This window comes from Cydia pomonella, chromosome 7 (assembly GCF_033807575.1).
Source record: "Cydia pomonella isolate Wapato2018A chromosome 7, ilCydPomo1, whole genome shotgun sequence".
Classification (NCBI taxonomy): Eukaryota; Metazoa; Arthropoda; class Insecta; order Lepidoptera; family Tortricidae; genus Cydia; species Cydia pomonella.
The window spans coordinates 5,415,954-5,432,955 of record NC_084709.1 but is presented as its reverse complement, the minus strand read 5'-3'; the positions used below and the strand labels follow the sequence as shown (position 1 = coordinate 5,432,955).

General features: G+C 34.8%; 1 protein-coding gene across 1 annotated transcript in view; it reads right to left on the bottom strand.

The window, feature by feature from the left end:
- Positions 1 to 17,002, bottom strand: part of LOC133519647 (uncharacterized) — a 119,971-nt gene that overhangs the window by 60,471 nt on the left and 42,498 nt on the right. The window lies entirely within an intron of this gene.

Genomic DNA, 17,002 nt, shown 5'->3' with positions numbered 1-17,002 from the left:
ATATATTAATGGCGTGTAAATACAGTGTGTTGCTTAGGAGTAAATGATGATAGATGTTAGCTAAAAATGGAATACTAGCTCCTATCAAAGAGAAATTGAATTAGAGGTATATTCTCAAAAAAAAAGCTTTGTAGCGACGTAAATTTACTGCCATTTCTTGAAACATAATTAAATTTTTTAGAACGCCATTTGACTTTGATCCTTATTCTTTCACTGATATGGGTTCAATTTGTTAAATATCAAAAAGTGGCGCCATCTTACCGGTCACTACGTAAAGGTTATGGCGCCATCGCTCGAAACGATGACCTTGCTAAGAGGGCGCCACTTTTTAATATTTTACAAATTTAACTCATAACAGTACATAAAAGAATAAGGATTAAAGTCAAACGGCGTTCTAAAAGTTTTAATTATATGTCGAAAGATGGCAGTACATTTACGTCGCTACAAAGTTTTCTTTGACAATACGCCTCTATTTCAAATTCTCTTTGCTCGTACTGTATACGAGCAAAGAGAATTGTGTGTGAGAAAGTGCTTTTGCGTACATAACAATGAATGTCGATGCTCTTTAGAGTCCTTATATTTAGAACACGACTCAGTTATTATGATACTAGGCATTATGTTGAAATTTCTGTTATTTTACACTTGTCTTGAGTCTTGTTGTGTCTTCTGACAGTTACTCAAGTGCTTCCTATATAGAGAAAAGTAAAACAAAATTGCAACGAATGTAAAGACGCGTTGCATTGTTGGCATACAAATCACGGTCCATATAAAGAAACTACTATACTTAATAGCGCCAATTTTTATTTCTCTTATTTAGACAAACTCGCTGATTATAGGCCTCAAGTCATTTATTTGAGTTGTTCAGCAAAATATTATGACGATGACGTGTTGAAGGAATCACTTTAATCGCAGCCCCAGCAAACAAATAACTTTTCATCATAGCATTAAACGTTAAGGAATTTTCGAATGATCACATAGTTTTCTTAAATATATGACAAGGGACAAATAGATTTGCCACGAGTTTTATGAAATTTGACATTGAGATTAGAGAATGATAAATCTAATCATAGCACCGTTGAAGTTGATCTTACTAAAACGACAATAAATAAAGTTTGTAAGCGAGAATTATGATGTTTTAGTGGTTTTTCTTAGTAAACACCATTATATTTATCTTTCTATCTACAAGGCAATTTGAGTTTTAATTATTCGATAGGGCTAACATGTTATGTTGAAATTTCTGTTATTTTACACTTGTCTTGAGTCTTGTTGTGTCTTCTGACAGTTACTCAAGTGCTTCCTATATAGAGAAAAGTAAAACAAAACTGCAACGAATGTAAAGACGCGTTGCATTGTTGGCATACAAATCACGGTCCATATAAAGAAACTACTATACTTAATAGCGCCAATTTTTATTTCTCTTATTTAGACAAACTCGCTGATTATAGGCCTCAAGTCATTTATTTGAGTTGTTCAGCAAAATATTATGACGATGACGTGTTGAAGGAATCACTTTAATCGCAGCCCCAGCAAACAAATAACTTTTCATCATAGCATTAAACGTTAAGGAATTTTCGAATGATCACATAGTTTTCTTAAATATATGACAAGGGACAAATAGATTTGCCACGAGTTTTATGAAATTTGACATTGAGATTAGAGAATGATAAATCTAATCATGGCACCGTTGAAGTTGATCTTACTAAAATGACAATAAATAAAGTTTGTAAGCGAGAATTATGATGTTTTAGTGGTTTTTCTTAGTAAACACCATTATATTTATCTTTCTATCTACAAGGCAATTTGAGTTTTAATTATTCGATAGGGCTAACATGTTATGTTGAAATTTCTGTTATTTTACACTTGTCTTGAGTCTTGTTGTGTCTTCTGACAGTTACTCAAGTGCTTCCTATATAGAGAAAAGTAAAACAAAACTGCAACGAATGTAAAGACGCGTTGCATTGTTGGCATACAAATCACGGTCCATATAAAGAAACTACTATACTTAATAGCGCCAATTTTTATTTCTCTTATTTAGACAAACTCGCTGATTATAGGCCTCAAGTCATTTATTTGAGTTGTTCAGCAAAATATTATGACGATGACGTGTTGAAGGAATCACTTTAATCGCAGCCCCAGCAAACAAATAACTTTTCATCATAGCATTAAACGTTAAGGAATTTTCGAATGATCACATAGTTTTCTTAAATATATGACAAGGGACAAATAGATTTGCCACGAGTTTTATGAAATTTGACATTGAGATTAGAGAATGATAAATCTAATCATGGCACCATTGAAGTTGATCTTACTAAAACGACAATAAATAAAGTTTGTAAGCGAGAATTATGATGTTTTAGTGGTTTTTCTTAGTAAACACCATTATATTTATCTTTCTATCTACAAGGCAATTTGAGTTTTAATTATTCGATAGGGCTAACATGTTATGTTGAAATTTCTGTTATTTTACACTTGTCTTGAGTCTTGTTGTGTCTTCTGACAGTTACTCAAGTGCTTCCTATATAGAGAAAAGTAAAACAAAACTGCAACGAATGTAAAGACGCGTTGCATTGTTGGCATACAAATCACGGTCCATATAAAGAAACTACTATACTTAATAGCGCCAATTTTTATTTCTCTTATTTAGACAAACTCGCTGATTATAGGCCTCAAGTCATTTATTTGAGTTGTTCAGCAAAATATTATGACGATGACGTGTTGAAGGAATCACTTTAATCGCAGCCCCAGCAAACAAATAACTTTTCATCATAGCATTAAACGTTAAGGAATTTTCGAATGATCACATAGTTTTCTTAAATATATGACAAGGGACAAATAGATTTGCCACGAGTTTTATGAAATTTGACATTGAGATTAGAGAATGATAAATCTAATCATGGCACCGTTGAAGTTGATCTTACTAAAATGACAATAAATAAAGTTTGTAAGCGAGAATTATGATGTTTTAGTGGTTTTTCTTAGTAAACACCATTATATTTATCTTTCTATCTACAAGGCAATTTGAGTTTTAATTATTCGATAGGGCTAACATGTTATGTTGAAATTTCTGTTATTTTACACTTGTCTTGAGTCTTGTTGTGTCTTCTGACAGTTACTCAAGTGCTTCCTATATAGAGAAAAGTAAAACAAAACTGCAACGAATGTAAAGACGCGTTGCATTGTTGGCATACAAATCACGGTCCATATAAAGAAACTACTATACTTAATAGCGCCAATTTTTATTTCTCTTATTTAGACAAACTCGCTGATTATAGGCCTCAAGTCATTTATTTGAGTTGTTCAGCAAAATATTATGACGATGACGTGTTGAAGGAATCACTTTAATCGCAGCCCCAGCAAACAAATAACTTTTCATCATAGCATTAAACGTTAAGGAATTTTCGAATGATCACATAGTTTTCTTAAATATATGACAAGGGACAAATAGATTTGCCACGAGTTTTATGAAATTTGACATTGAGATTAGAGAATGATAAATCTAATCATGGCACCATTGAAGTTGATCTTACTAAAACGACAATAAATAAAGTTTGTAAGCGAGAATTATGATGTTTTAGTGGTTTTTCTTAGTAAACACCATTATATTTATCTTTCTATCTACAAGGCAATTTGAGTTTTAATTATTCGATAGGGCTAACATGTTATGTTGAAATTTCTGTTATTTTACACTTGTCTTGAGTCTTGTTGTGTCTTCTGACAGTTACTCAAGTGCTTCCTATATAGAGAAAAGTAAAACAAAACTGCAACGAATGTAAAGACGCGTTGCATTGTTGGCATACAAATCACGGTCCATATAAAGAAACTACTATACTTAATAGCGCCAATTTTTATTTCTCTTATTTAGACAAACTCGCTGATTATAGGCCTCAAGTCATTTATTTGAGTTGTTCAGCAAAATATTATGACGATGACGTGTTGAAGGAATCACTTTAATCGCAGCCCCAGCAAACAAATAACTTTTCATCATAGCATTAAACGTTAAGGAATTTTCGAATGATCACATAGTTTTCTTAAATATATGACAAGGGACAAATAGATTTGCCACGAGTTTTATGAAATTTGACATTGAGATTAGAGAATGATAAATCTAATCATGGCACCGTTGAAGTTGATCTTACTAAAACGACAATAAATAAAGTTTGTAAGCGAGAATTATGATGTTTTAGTGGTTTTTCTTAGTAAACACCATTATATTTATCTTTCTATCTACAAGGCAATTTGAGTTTTAATTATTCGATAGGGCTAACATGGTCGGCTCTTTATCATTTGTCACCATGCCTGTCACTTTCTAACAAATACTTACGTATTATAACACATTTAGGTAGGTTGACCCACAGTTGCTTCCGATGTCTGTCCATCAGCTCGTCCCGATCAAAAGTGAGCTCCAGCTATTCTCCGTTCCAGGTTCCGTTTACCCCTTCCTATACAATCCGATTTTAAATAATGTTGCCATACAATGATAAACATTTAACCTAAAACATGTCAGTTAATTGCCATGCTTAAATTAATTGTATTGAATATTATTTATTAAATCATGACATATGTAAGCGCGAAAGTGACGGGTATAGTGACAGGTGATAAAAATGGAACCATGCTGCCACTGCTGTTTCCAATGTGATACTGATATGATGTCAGTGTCAAAAGTGACGTTTCTGGTTGAAGGTTGAGATAATGCGCAATTCAGCAGGTCCTCTTATGAGATATCCAATATCCAAGTCATATCTAACGTCAAAGTGATTTCACTCACACCTACTTCTGTTGTTAAAAGGAGATTGGAACCATTTCATATTGGAATGTTAGAGCAGTATCACATTATATTGTTGGAATTGGCCTGTTAGTTTAAATTTGTGATAGAAAACTGCGCGATATATCACCCGTATTTAAAATTGTGAAAATTTAAAAGCTGTAACCCGCATTTAAATGATTTTGGCTTGACACTACAACTTCCCTCTCGTCTAGGTTGCCTTTTATCCCAGTTGTCACTCGGGCATCGACAAATCAATTGAAAAACGTCAGACTCGCAGTTGTAAAGCGACCCCTTTAATTAACCTCCACGGGCAGTTTATACCGGTTTAATGCCCGGGCAGTTTATACCCGGGTTGGAATACCCGGGTATTGTGTGAAGTCAATATCGGTTGCCTTATTGTCGATGTTCGAACAAGCCTTTGTCACGACTCAGACGATATTATTCGGTAGATTGAGTTCACTCGGATTGCAAGGATATATTAATCTGAGTTGAGGCGTTTGATAATAATGTCTTGATTTGGGATCTAATAGTGCCTACTGTGTATTAAATGCCACAAGGTTACATGAAACAAGTTCTAAGATTATTTTAGTTTCAACTGAGTAGGTAACTAAACAATATATAACAATGGCCGTGGCAAAAAGCATACAGAAATTTGAAAATTGTCTGCGTCCCTGTCACTCAAATATCGCAAGAGTGATAGATTGATCTTTGAATTATTATTTTTGCGGTATGCCTATAGGTCACCAGTATGACTACCACCAGTTTGACACTGATATATTCGCTAGCGTGTGCGTAACTTATGAAATGTATAGAAAGTAAGTTACGCAGACGTTAGCGAATATGTCAATCTGCTAAAGCAGTTGTGGTAAAGTTACTGATGGCAAGCGGCGGTGGCAACGTGTCAACCATACGAGTATTTAGCGAGCTTTGCTTTTTTGGGAAGCTCTTTCTTCGTTACTTACTAAAACAAGCCTATGGGAATGGATTTCAATAAATAGCTAACCAGTAATAAATGGATACCATAGCTAGGGGTTTATACCCGGATTAAAATGACCGGGTATTGTGTGGAACGATTTAGGTTCACTTATTGTATAAACGTAGCTTTTGTCTCGACGCAGCCGATGTTATTCGGCAGATTGGGTGTTGTCTTGGATAGCGAGGATATTATAATATTAATCTGGCTTCAGACCGCAAGTAACCATTTCTGGGACCTACTACGGACACTGAATCTTAAATATTAGAAGTTTAGTTTGAGTTTGTTCCGAGTATTATAGAAAATAGTGTCACTATAGTAGCACTATCTATGTTTGATCGGTGTGATGGTTAGCGGCCACAGTAGCCAATGGGAGCTAGCAAGAGCACCGTAGCCAATAGGAAAAAGATCTCTTGCATGCATGTTTAAATGGCATGGTCACTAACTTTTAAAAAACTATTCAGATTGCTTTAGCTTTCAATCAATTTTTTATCCGTTTTTTAAAAACTAAGTCAAACGATAGAAAATAGAACTAACATCAAAACGATTACCGTTTTTGGGAATCGGTTTAAAAGACAACAAAATTCGTGTTACATTAGACCTTTACAATCCTTTCTTTCTGTGAGTAATTGAATATTTTTCTTCGTAATTCGTTTCTTTGTCGGTCAGAACAAAGTCATATTTGCTTTGTACCAAGAGCCCTTGGAAAGACAAAGTACCTTGCGACTTGAGAAGGGCCGTAAGCGGATCTTTTTGCCTTTATCAATCCACGTCAGCCTTATGAACTTCAATAAAATAATGTGGTAATCGGTCTTTTTTTCTATTACTTATAGACTCCGAGGGAAACCGGAAATATCATTTTAGTTTTTTTTTTTTTTTTTCAAAAGTCGCATGTTTACCCGGTATTGGTTTTATAAAGAGTTTACTTCGAAGAGTTTGTTGAATAAAACCAAATTGTCTAATTTAATAACTTTAACCAACTACTTAAACAAACAACAAAACCTGAATCACATTTAATTACGTTTAGAATACGCATTTTTCGGCGGAAAATAATTGTAAAGCCAGCATGAATGTGAATGGGAGGTATCTTATTATTATATTATTATACATTTAAACGAGCAATTCTCGTATATATATATATATAAACGGATCTAACGATTTAGATGAAATTTGCTATATGGGCGTTTTCGGGGGCAAGTAAGTAAGTAAATATTCTTTACAAGAAAGCAAGCTAGTTTTTTAAGACCAATGCACGGACTGAATCAGTTGTACTCTCTAGTTAGCAATGTAGAATACTGCATGCATGTTCTTGAACCGTTTAAATGGGATTTAATATGCGCGTTGCTGAACCTTTAAACACCTGTAGTCTCTTGGAGAATCGTTATGTGAACGAGCTCTGAGACACAAGAGAAGCCTCGCTTGTGCCTCACGCCACACTTAGTAAACAACGTGTCTTTTCAAGAAAAGTACATTTGGCTCTTAAATACGAGTATTGTACTGGAAATGATACTTTCATCAGAAACTAATTGAAGTATTTTATTATTTTTACATCACACTTGCTCCAAAAAGATCTTATTTCACGCAGGTATACTGAAGGACAAAGGCATGTAACTCCGGGGGTAAGAATATTGCAAACTGCGTGCTGCTTGCGGCTGTTGTGTATCTAAAGACATCGTTTGCAAAATTTCAGGTACACTCACTCGTTGCACAATGTACTATTATGGTAATTTAGTTAAATAAATACAGCCTAGTTACAATAGTTTGTAAAAAACGCCAAACAAAGCTTAGATACAAAAGTTGTTGATAAAATCACGCCAATGTTCGTTGCATTCGTCATCCCGGGACATTTTTACTTTTCTATATACGATTGTCATCTTTGCTTCGGCCTCTGGTCAGTCAAGCGTTTTCTAAAGCTTTTAATCTGCCCGATAAATGTTGTCCAATCCAACCTGAAAAAAAGCATTATCTGTCATATTTCAAAAGAGGCCGAGTCACTTCATATTTCTATATTAATGGATTGCCTAGCTTTTATTCAACGATTCTCGGTCAATCGCTGCGGGTTGCTGGTCTATTGAGATGTGGAGAGTTTTGATAAACCACTGTATCCTGATCTCTCGACTTATATTACTACTTTGTAATCGTAGAGCGCACTTATACTGGAAAGTAGTAGTTCGAGTTCCGTGGTTGATAATGATAAGCGACTGAATGCCGGTCTATTGTTAGAAAGAATGATTGATAAATTGAATTGAGACGGAAAAATGATTGTCATATATTTCTAACGTTTATTGCGTTTATTTGTTTGACACACATTTATATTTTAATAGAAATAAAAATAAGACCTTGACGGGACTTATACCCTCTGCCTTGGCTTTACCAATTACCTATATAGTTCGGCTAGGGACTGTCTCATTTCAAACAGACAGAGATATTTTGTTTCACACTGTAATTATCTTACGCAATTACTAGCATCCAAAAGAAAGAGATGAGTATAGTTTTTTGGGTTATCCTCATCTGGCATAATATTATTTGTCAGAAATATACTTCGCATAACGTGTATCGCAGAAATACTCTTAGTCGAATGATAATATACTTGGCATTATTACCACACATACAATACATTTTGCAACATAATGATTTAGCAGAAGATTAATTTTTGCCGATTTTCGTTTAGCATAATTTTATGTACCTTAATAATCCTGCATACCTATAGCATAAAGTTTTATTTTTGCTAGCAGAAAAGTGGGTTGGGTCAAGACAGAACTTCGACCCCAACAGAATCCAGCGGTTTTAGGAAATCCAAATTCGTTTTATTATTATTATCAGAATTTAAAAAATTATGCGAAGTGATTGTACACTATGCGAAATGTAATTCTGCCAAACGACATTTCAGCCAAGTAACATTAAGCAATACAAAAATATGTTAAAAAAACTTTCTGCGACACATTAGTGAACCAGTTTTTGTTCTTATTTACTGACAAATTGGGTTGGCCAGGCTATAGTTACACCAATGTTACGGGTTCAAATCCCGCTGAGGTCATGAAATTTTTCGTTTACCTAACTATACAACTTTAAGTAGATCTCCAACAATAATAACCATATATTCTGATCAAGGTATAAACTAGTAGTAGAACTACTGTACTGTACTGTTACATAAAAATTACGTTAAAAATATTGACCCACATGAGATTTAAGGACTTTTCCTTCATAGTAAATGTATAACGGTATTGTTGCCAGTATGGTGACTGACTGACTGATATAGGTACCTTCTTGCTGTAGTTTCCATATTTTGCAGACCGTTACAATACAAACTAGAAAATACAAAATCTTACTGTAAAACCGATAACATTGTACTCATTTTAAAAAGGAGTGCATCAACATTAAATTTACCACAATCAAATGTTTACACACATTACAGTGTTATCTTATTTTGCTTTACAATTCAAAAGCAACCTTATATAATACGAGGTAAAGTTGCTTTCCTAAAACAATGAATCGTCAAATACGCGGTGCAAGTAGTAGATAATATTATCGCCACGCTTTTTTCACGTCAAAGGAATTTTACCTTTATGTCATATCGCCACAGTGTGTGTTTAATTTTCCGCGTAGCCCGAAGCTCCTACTGACGTATCAGATGCAGGTTAAAATGCACCGAATTATTCCGTTCTGTCGCAACTATTACAGAATAGCATGACGTTATCAAAGTGTTTTGTGTAAATTCTGCTTTTGTGTCGTGATAAATGCTGTTTGTAAATTTTAAACATTTTTGGAACAGCCATTGTGTAATACCGGCATTATAGGATGCGACGCTTTAAATTACCTGCTCGAGCAATATAACAAAAGATACGGTGCCTTTGTTTAAGTCACAGATTAGTGGGAATTCTTTTCTGAGTACCTACGTATACTTTTGTGTTGTGACATAATTTTTCTTTTCATGTTTAGAACAAGAATTTTCTTCTTCAATAGAATCTGGAGCGGTCGTATTGTGAATATCACGTTGTGACTAAAGGTGACGTTAGGATGTCAGCATTACTGCTGCAACGTCAAGGTGACATTCGGATATCAAAATATAAAGAATGACCGCAATTTGAATAAACTCAAACTTCCTTTTTCTAAATTGAAACTAAATATATACTTATATAGTCACATCTAGCCCACACTATATGTCAATTTCAATATCGAATCACCTCCCAAATAACATAAAAAATGAAAATAAACTAAGCTTGTTTATCAAGAAATTAAAACATTTCTATTAAATAAATATTACTATGATATAACAGATTTTTTTAAAGATGAACAATATTTATCTTGTGTTGTGATTGTAAATTTGTATTGTTGTTGTTATTTGCATTTCAGATATTATTCAAATGTAAAATAATGATAATTATTACACATATATAATAATAGATAGATAAAATCTAGATTTGTATGTTGCCCTCTGTGGAACTATGTGGCCGTGCCCTATGTGGGCGTCACATGAACAGCCTTATAACTATTTAAGATCAATTTCAATATCAACTCAAGCTGCATTACTGTTGCGACATTACTGCAGCGGCGTTAATGAAACGGGTAACGTTCGCCGGCACATAACTGCCGCGATTATATCACCCATTTTATCAAGGCAATTGACGGGTACAGCGCTCGAGTCAAGGCCACAGCAGTAACGCCGACAACAGTAATTCAGCCGCAGTTGCCATCCAAATGTCACCTTTACTGCTGTAGCGTTTTTGCGATGTCACTGTCAATTCGTTTGAAAATTGGCGGTGATGTTGCTCCCGCATTACTGCTTTAATAAGTCACTCGTTTTATTAAGGAATAATCCCCTGCCTACTACTTCTGCTGTCAATACAGTATCACTACCCGTGTCAACGCTGCAGCAGTAACGTTGCAACAGCAGGTTTTTTTTTCACCACACCAACTGGTAAAGGTCCTTTTGATTGTTTAAAAACTAATGAGGTAGTTGCATTTTATCCACATGTGGGGCAAAGTAATCATATGCAAATGAGTTATTTTCTTATACTGGCTGGTAGGATTTACTTTGAATGATTTTTTTACGTTCATTTGGATTTGATTTGGTTTGGTTTTTTTGGTATTTCAGAGTTAGTATTTTCCTCACCTTTGTTTGTTTAACTTCGAAACGCTCAAGATTCCACTTCTCAAACCACTCGCTACGCTCGTGATTCAATTTTGGAATCTTTCGCTTGCTCGGATATCAATATTTGCACGAGCGGTTAAACAACAACTTTGCCCCGTTGTAAAACAAATAACTATATTATGCGTTTGAAATTTTGGGTCCAGTCCCCGCGATGTTTACCGGCGGCGGGATCCGTAAGGTCTGTGGGATGTTTTATACCTCTAATGAATTGTGTGACACTGGGATAATTTTGTAGGTACTGTTGCTTTAGACAAGATTGGCATTTTGTCATAGAAACCCATACAATTGCATGGCATCGAGATATGAGTAGGTAAGCTCAGGGCCACTTGCACCAATCCTATGTTAGCCACTAACTCGGAGTTAACCTTTAACCCAGGGTTAAATTGTATAGATAACTCCAGGTTTAACCGGTTAGTGGAGAACCCTGGATGACGCAAGCTTTCCTTACATGTTAATAGTAAGTTTTATGGTAAAAATGTACCCGGTAGTTTTGACTGGGCGACCTGTACGTTGCTTTGTTCCTTTTTAGTTGTATAGGTTAATTAGTAAATACTAACACTAGCTAGGTACGTAGCTTAGATAAACTAATAATATATATGGATTGTAAAGATCTGAAATAAATGATAATTTAATTTAATTTAATTTTAATTTAATATTAAAGTTTTTAACTCGCCTATAACTTAACACTTATTAAGCTTACATCTTATCAAGTTTGTGCAAAGCTCGCCTATTACCTACTTTTCTATGACGATAGGTAAGTTTAATAACGAGCCAGTGCCTTCAAATGGACCCAGATGAAATTCTAAATACGTAACAAGGTTAAGTCACCTTCACACAGCCTATAGTAGCACTAAAGTGACAAACAATCCTAAGCCTACGAGTACCTCCAATGTCTAGACTTGTTATGTGCATCTAACCTGAAAATAGGTCTGAAGTGTATCGATTTGGGTCATTGGAATGGAAAATCGACAGATGTGTGGGTTGACTTTATGATGTCAATATTTAGTACACGACAACGAATAAAGAGATAGTTTGCTACACGCGCCCAGTTTCCAGCTTAAACGAAAGAGAACAACCACCCCGAAACCGCCTTTCCGTAGAAAAGTAGTCCACGTTTTCCTCTCTGGATGTTAACAGTTTTGAAGTGAGAGAGTTGCCGTCTCGGCAACGGAACGGAGACGCTCCGAGCGTGTACGCTCGACGCTGACGCGATTGGCGGTCAACATCGAACGTGCACGCTTGGAACGTGCGTTTCTTAGCCCTCATAGTTACTGTTGACAGTCAAAAAATGCTACTGTAATTCAGATTAAAATATTAATTGACTAAAATTTGACAGTATGGTGCCTTTTTCTGATAATGCCATATTTATTCGTTCTCACGCGGATTAATTAAATCAGCGAAACGACTTAATTCCAAGTTGTTTATTCTTGTTTGACCTTTAATATTAACCAAGCCTTGATCGTAAAAGTGTTTCTTAGAAAACTTTTTTCGAACTCATCTTGAGGAAATATCACAGTTCTATGTTAGTTAATTCAAATCTTTTTCTGTGAAAATCCATTAAATTGATTTAGAAAATTTGAGAGACTCTTCTACAATTACAGTCCGTGAATCACTTTTTTTGAATTTTAAATTATATTCTACTAATATGACTTACTATTTTAGGTTAACTTTACCTGAGATGGTAAACTACAAAAACAGGTGTAGCTTATGTAATTTGGTAGCTAAATGAGCACCGTACCACAGCAGGCGACAATTCCTTCATAACCTCTTTGAGATACTAAGTACCCATTATGGCGGTGGCAGACACTTTATCAAACAGACTTCCTGTAATCTTAGAAGCTGAACAAAATGATAATTATTGACTTAATATTGCTTGAACAAAGAACAAACAAAATAAAAAAAATTATGTATTTATTTATTTACCCTTATCTGTCTACTCAAATGAATTATCCAAGCGATTTGTTTTGTGAACAGTTTTAAGTCGTGTTGAGTGATGTGGCATATCTTCATTGAAACCCTCCTATTGGTCTTTTTTTAACATTTGTAGTTTAGATTTGGTAATGTAATGCCAAAACTTTTGGGCACCTTTATTTAGGTAAGTACGAGTATTCCAATAATAAAATAACTAAAATTTAAATTGATAATTACAGTACCTATTAGATGAGGTTGGGATCTAATGGAGATGATGAATTAAAATAAAATAATAAGAAAATCATAACCAGGAAACAGCTTTTTAACACATCTGTGACACCAAAAAAAGCATTTGAACAAATTGAATTATTTTTAGGAAATATTTTAATTTGTTTTTATTTCAAGTAGTAACACTACTAAGTATATAAATTATAAACTGAAATAAATGACGCTAGTTTGTTTCCAGCCCCCAGGCTGCCCCAGCACTGGAGGCATTGTTCATTTTTTTCAGTTCACCATTAAAGGAGTTTACACCTAAATAAGCATAAATTATGTAATATATAAATTAAAATAGAATACCAAAACATAGACTATTGCTGTGTTTAAACTTTTTTTGAATGATACAAAATACAGGAAAAACCGCAAAAAGAGAAAAAGAAACATGAATAGTCGCACAGAGCAGTTACAACGTGAACTGGGCACTTGGGCAGTGATATCCCAAACTAAAAAGAGCGTAGCTAAATATTCATGAGCTAAGTTAATAAAGCACTGTCCGAACCCATCCCAAAAACAGTTTGTTACCCGTCAAAACGCAGGAGACGTAACAATATTGCATTTCTTAAATTCCTAAAGTGGCTTACGGAGAATTTGACAAATTGTATCAACGTACGTGGTGGCGTTGCGTGCATGCGAATCTCTAGCAAACGAATTTGTGTCTTATTGTAAAGTGATAGGGTTTATTCGCGAGTTTTAGGAGGAGACAATAAATCTCTCATGCTATTTCGAGATTTGATCTCGTGAAGCCTTATCTGGTCTGTTGACGTGCTATTTTGCTTTGCGGTTATTTAGGACCGGTAAGAATCGAAGAATGTTGCGAAACTTGTTTGGTCGACTATATTTTTATTTTTTGGTTTTAAATTTGTACAATAACTTCATTCAACTTAACATTAGTATTCCCTGTCGTATTCAATAGAGACTGATAAAATTGATGATCTGACTGATAACACTGACTGATAATCATACAAGGCTCGCATATTGGAGCTGAAAATCATTAAACCGGAACGAGAATAAATCGTATACACTTACCTATTTTGGGCCACCATTTAATGAATACGACGAAGTCGAGTGTAATTAATTACGAGCTCAGTAAAAGCTATGATGTTTTTTAGCTGGTAATATTTTTTTATTACATTTATTTACGCACAAACGTATCAATATTGCGATACAACTAGGAAATGCCGCCAGCATCCTTGGTACAATGCCTCAAAGGCCTATTGTTCGGCCCCTACAAGGTATCTCAAGGTACTTTTAATCTGACAGAAGCGTCACGTTTGCATGTTCAGACGCAAAACGCGTGGGCACAAAATACAAATAACCGTATGCGTTCGCGCAGACTGCGTTCGGTGATGTCGCTCCGCACCAATATGAGCATGGTGGCTGAGGCCAGCTCCATACACATCCATTGTACATGTAGTATAAAATAGCTATAGATATATCCGAGGGATCTGACGATAAAAAATTTAAACCGAAATTATATTTTCTGAGTTATTGAATAAAAGTACAAACCTGCGCGATAGTAATTTTTCCCCTCGCAAGTGCCATATCTTTTTCCCTTTTTGATTTCCTGGCTGTACGCCCCCTCTTCAAGCGAAGTCGTCCGTAAAATGTACTCAAGACGAATTTATAAGAAACCATATTAGATATTTGTAGTTCTCTAAAATCAGGGAACAATGAAGATATTTAAGCGTTGTTTTAATAAACAAACAACAAATCGTTTATTTACTTTGGTAAATAAACGATTTGTTGTTTGTTTATTAAAACAACGCTTAAATATCTTCATTGTTCCCTGATTTTATAAATTGACATAACAGATTTAACTTAACATAAATAACATTTTTCAATTAAGCTAATATACATCGGCATACAAACTAGGCGCAGCCTGTATCTCGGGAACCGGGACCGTTTATTTGATAAACGCAGCATTGATCGCATGCGTTAACGGAATGTAGGGAAATGACAATGCGCTTACCGCTGCGTTTGCCGCGTAAAAAATATAGTGTCATTAGATTAGCTGATGTAAAATGGGTGTGCGACAAACGCATTGCGTTTAACGCTGCGTTTATCGCGTAAAACAACCGTGCGCTTAAAACTTATTTTCTTACAGTTTTTTTTACTAAAACGCTTTTTTTCCTTCTAAGCTTTATACTCCGTGTTACAAACATGGGATCAAATAACAAGTGCCAGAAATATCGTTTTATTTAACGTATATTTTCTCTCCACCCTGAAATCCAAGCTGAACAATATTACGAACTTCCAGGAATAATTAACGATCACGCTGTAATATTTAAATATTTTAAATTGGTGAACAACACTGTGGGTGACTTTGAAAGTTAATTTTGTTTTAATAATATTAAAATGTAATCAGACAATAACCGATTTTAATAATTAACACTCAAAGTAATAATTGAATTTACTTCATGTTCATGAATATACGAATGGCTTTTTGGCGATAAAATAAAATCACAACCACAATTCGAGAACTTCAAATAGAGAACAATAATCAAGAATCAAAAGTAGTCAGTCTAGTAGAAACCAACAAGTGACAGTGGGCACTTAGTACGGGAAAAAATAAAGGAAAACAACAGAACATTAAAGTTATTATAAAGTGGGGCACTTAGCTGGGCAAGGGTGTTATTTTCATTGCTAACCTAATAAGCGCTTCGCGAAATCGAACTACTACGGGTACTAGATGATTGAACCAGTATACTGGTTTAAATTGAGGTTATAGCTCGATTGAATGAAAATAACTTCATCTTACGGAGTTTTTGCTTTTGCTTCGAACTGTTATTTATGAGTATGAATTCGGTTATTCTCACATGGTATTGAAGTTGGTACAACTTTAATTTATCGGGAAATATTTGTATATAATATAACTTTATGAAATCGTTTAAAAGTTTGAACACTTTGCGTTTGATAATGTATAAATCTTTGATGTTCTATATGGATGTATATTGGGGGTATGGTAACAAAAATAGTGCGGATCCGTTTAAGGGCATATGTATTCAGTATCGTGTTTTGAGTAGAAGAAATTTTTTATTGACGCGAATTTTTTTTGGCCTTTGTCCAAGTCAGCCATAGTCGACTTAGACGATCTACCCCATAGGAAAAAAAATGGTTTCAATTTTTTTTTTCTTCTCGTCGCCACTATTTTTGTTACACTTTGTATATCCTAGATGCCGTAAAATTTTAAATAACATACGTTGAGATGAGACTACATGACGCCTCATTTTACAGACAAACGTAGGTTTTTGCTGAAGAATTTTTGCTTTTGGATCATGTTAAAAAATAAAGGTTTAAAGTATACTACTTGCTGTGTTCTCTTCTACTGGGTGATTTTAGGGTCGTGATCCTGAAAGTAAACTAGGTATGTATTCAGACGTTCATACTGAATAAGGTTTACCAACAGACCGATATAAAAATCGTGATTATATTACCCCTGGTCCCATACGTTTCGTTCACGTCGGGCACTTAAGGTGTCCAATTAGATTTTTTTCCGCAATTTTATGGCTAGTCCCATGGGAAACGTTCGGTATGATCTTCTCAATACATTTTTGTCATTCGGGATCGCGACCCCAAAATCACCCACTATAAGCTATTATAAATATCTAGATCTATTTAGTCTGGTTCGTGCAACGAATCCGGATAAGCAACTAGAAGATCATCCCAGGAGTCGGCCACTTAAGGCGGCGCCGACCGACTTCGTTCGGAGACGGCAGATGAATAATGGCCGCTTGACGGCGAATGTTCCGACATAGTGTCGTTTTCTAATGCGTCGTTTTAAACTTTGCTCGGATACTACGCAGGTTACTTTAAAACGTAGTTGTCTTTTCAATTTCTTTTATACTACTACATAAAAAGTAGCAGTTATAGAAAAAGGATAACCGATCCTAGAGCTTGAAAAGAGGTTGCGAACTTTCACGAA